Source organism: Gavialis gangeticus, unplaced genomic scaffold (genome assembly GCF_001723915.1).
Source record: "Gavialis gangeticus isolate Ggan-Ray unplaced genomic scaffold, GavGan_comp1, whole genome shotgun sequence".
NCBI lineage: Eukaryota > Metazoa > Chordata > Crocodylia > Gavialidae > Gavialis > Gavialis gangeticus.
The window spans coordinates 29,676,880-29,681,008 of record NW_017729025.1 but is presented as its reverse complement, the minus strand read 5'-3'; positions in this window follow the sequence as shown (position 1 = coordinate 29,681,008).

Sequence of the window (4,129 nt, the reverse complement as noted above, 5' to 3'; positions counted from 1 at the left end):
GGGGGGGGGGGGCGCAGCACGGCATAGCAGAGAGGAAGTATGCAGCCCCAAGGGCCCATGGCCCCTACTGGTTCCACCCTTGGCCACTTAGAAGTTGGACAGCCCTGACTTTAGCCAAACACTGCCAACCATATCCAATATTATCCATATTAGGCAAGACTGAATTTTTCTGTAAAGTTTAGCTGAAACAGGTCAGCTATTCCTGAAAACGTGATAAAGAAAAAAATATACGTTCCTGTCTCTATTAAAAAAGTTCTACAACCATTTTGTTAAAAAATTCTAGCAACTCCACAGTTTACAGCAGACTCCACCCCGTGTCAGGGATGTGCCTTTTAACATCCCAAGAAAATCTGCCCAAATACAGCCAAGTTTTGAGACACTGAAAAGCTTCAGTTCATACTCAGTGCAGACTTGTTAGAGTTTGACAGCTAAATTCTTGTTAGTTTTAAGATGCAGTGAGTGTGCTTCTGGCCAGGGCTAAGGAGACAAAGCAGAATTTTCCCTCCAACTGATGTTTCTCACTGTTGGGCTCCACTGTGATACAAGGCACCAGAACTGGGTGCAGCAAGCGCAGCAAGCAGCGGGTGCTTGCACCGGGGGGGGGGGGCACCAGCGTTCCCACCTGCCCATTGCCCAAGCAGCGAATGCAGCCATCAGGGGGTGCACCAGCACTCAGGGGGTGCACATGCACCCCCTACGTGTCACCACTGCAAAGGTGGGAGGGAATGCGAAGAGAGACAGAAGTGGGGGATACATCAGGTACAAAAAGGGTAGGGATGGGGGAGGAGGGGGAACAGGATGACAGATGCCAGAAAGGAAGAGCTAGAAGGGAAGAGCTAGATAGCTAGACTGAAAAGTAGACTGAAATAGAGTGGCACAAACACATGCTAGAGACACAGGGGCAGCAGGATCAAGGGCATGAGTCCTTTCAGAATCTGGACTGAATCCAACAGAACAAACGTTTCTGACTTTGAGTTTTTGACATTACAGCCTTGCAGTTTTTAAGCATTCTCTCTCTCCTTTTATTTTCATTTTTTAAAAAGAATGGCACAGCAATGACTGTTAGCTATTCTAATTTTTAAAATGTATTTTAATCTTAATTATTTTTTTAAAGCCCTGGACAACAGGCCTAAGAAGGAGAAATGTCTCCACCGAGTTAAGCAATTAAGGCAAGAGAGTTAATTTCAGAAACACTGTCTCTATCAGAAGCTGTATCACATAACATCAGAGTTTCTATCATTAGCATATGGCTGAGGCTATCGGTGGAAAGTAGGGAAGTCTGCACTGGTAGGGCATGCACTTTTAAGTACCCATTCAGTAAAAAGAAAACTTCAGCCTTGATGGCTGTTTAGGAATGCTTTTCATAGTATTACATTCATTAAAAAAGGGAAAAAATGTTGCCTTTGAAAGTTTCTGCAACATTCTCTATCAATTAACTTAAAATGTACTGAATTGGAAAAGTACTGAAAAGCAGCCAGCCTTCAAAAAAACTATATCAAAAGAAGTTAATCTCAACCAGAGTGGTGTGGCACTTTGGGGTGCCTTGAGATTCTTTCAAGGGTGCCTCACTGTTCGGTGTGCAAACATGAGTCCAAAGATAAATCCAACGATTTCAAACAAGAATCCATTCAAACAGAATGTCGGCTTAACAACAATCGGACTTAGCCATATATAAAATAGCCACAATTTTAACTAGAACATATTTACAAATAAGGTGCTATTACTAATACCACACTTTTTGACAAAATAAAATTAACCAAATCTGACCATATTTATTGAAAGAACAGAAATACTGACAAATCCAAATATTAACTACACACCACTAGTTAGAAGACTTTTGGTTAGAAATCAATGCAACACACTACAGCACAAGAACTAGCCACACTGAAAAGTAAGGGGCTGAAAAGAGGTTCAAGTCCTTCAGTACCTGCTCCTGTCCAGATAATGGGATTTCCACCAGAGTATCATCTCCAAATGCTACTCAAGTAGACAGTGAATAAATGTTGTTGTTTGTTTGTTTTTTCATTAAAAGTTTGAATTGTTGGGAGAGAACTTTTAGCTGTAAGTATGCCAGTGATCCTCTCAGGGGAAACATATTTGCCAGTTGCAACTGGGCACATGGACTGTCAAGCCTCGTCTCTTGACAGTCATAAGTTCTCCTTGACCTCCCACTGAAGTTCTCTGCCGGCACAACTGTTAAACTAGATGCATCAAAATATCTCCTCTTTATAAAAAAATAAAATGCACTAGTTTTAAAATCACAGCCTTTTATATTTGTATCCAATTCCTGAACTGGCGCCTTCTGAAGATTCCCCACAGAAAATATTCAGTAAGTAAGCATTATGATTCTTTATCTCTCTCAAACACAATCACTAGAAACAAGGTTAATCACTATTTCATATATAGTAAAACTTAGTCCTCATGCAGCTTTAAAACCAGAGATTTCAATGTGTTCTTTATATAGAAATTGATCCTAATTTTACAGTGGGAGAAACTGAGGCACAGAAAATGCTCAAGTTCACACAGCAGGGCAGTGGTAGAGATGCCTATAAAACCCAGGGGTTTGACTCTCATTTTAGCACCCTGCTTCCTAAATCAGAGGTAGCCAACCTGCAGCACACATGCCACTCGTAGCATGGGCAGCCCCTGCATGTGGCTAGCTAGGAAAAGGGACAGGAGCACAGTGGTAAATAGGGCAGGGAGTAGAGAACAGAGCAGCCCGTGAGGCAGGGAAAAAGAGCAGATCAGGCAGGGGAAGGGGATTTAAGTAGCACTCAGGGAGAGTGGAGGGTTACTATGTGGCATGCCTGCCAAAAATGTTGGCCCCCCACTGTGCTACATCAGGTTGTCTCTCAACACCAATTATATAATTTTGGTGGAGTAAATACTATGTCCTTTCACAGCCTTCATATGCAAAACAAACCACCTTTCACTTTCGAATACAATCCCCCCAATAATACGTGCACTTGACATGAACTCTAACCTCAGCCTGAGAAAACACACACTTTGATGAAATAGTTTATTATATCTATACGCTGTATTTAATATTCCATTAACATATAAACAATGCTACGTCTGAAGACCCAAGCTTATTTACGTATATAAAAAAATATTTATGTATAGATTTCCCTGTGCCTTTTGAAATAAACTGTTCTGTTTCTTGTTATGTGTCGTTCTTGCCGGTCACCAGATTTCAGTTCAGTCTGCAGCCCAGCCCCCCTCTACTGAGGCACAACCTCATTTAGACCCCATAAGCTCGCATTTGTGCTGAAATCTTAGAACTAGCCCTGGCTATGCCTTGACCCACACAAGGATGCGGTTATCAATTGTATTAACTCAATCCAGTTAGCTTAATACAGTTCAAAGCCCTGTTCAAATACAGGCTAGCACGTGTGAAGCTATGTCACGTTCAGTTAGTCTGACAGAGCTAACATGGTTGATAATATGCTGCCTTTTTGCCCACAGAGGCATACCTTCAGCATACTTCCACGCCGGCTCATTTAGACTTGGGGCGGGAGTCAGCACATTGGCTCAAATGCCTACAACCAGCTTATTTACTCACTACAACGGGAAAGTTACGGCGAGCTGCAAAATGATGAGACTTCACCATCGCTTTCCGATAGAAATCACTCCTCCTCGCGCGTGCGGACCCGCCCCTGCGATTATAGCCCCTCTCCTCACGCGGGGCCTGGCCCCGCCCGCGCTCAGGACAAGACACCGAGTGAAACGTCACAGGAAAAAAAGTGGTGAAGAGCCGGACTGCGAAACGGCACCCGGGCTGCCATGTCCCACCGGGGAGGGGCCAGCAGGGGGTCCCCCCGAGGGGGAGCTGTAGAAACAAGAAAGGAGGCAGCAGGGCCCATCCTGGGCTGCGGGGGCCTCCGGGCAGGGCCGAGCGGAGGATGTCGGACGCTCCCACCGGGCTCTGCCTCCCCACCCTACATGGGCCGGGCGCTACTCTTGGAGGCGTTTTCATTCCCCGCACTCGAGCGGCCCGGCCCGAGAGGCAGTGTGTCCGGGGTGGGGGGGGCCCTGCCGGCCTCCGAGCTGCTGGGGCCGCCCCAGGCAGACGGGGCAGAGGAGAAGGGGGGAAGGGCGGGGCAGGCGCGGCAGCAGCAGCAGGCCCCGC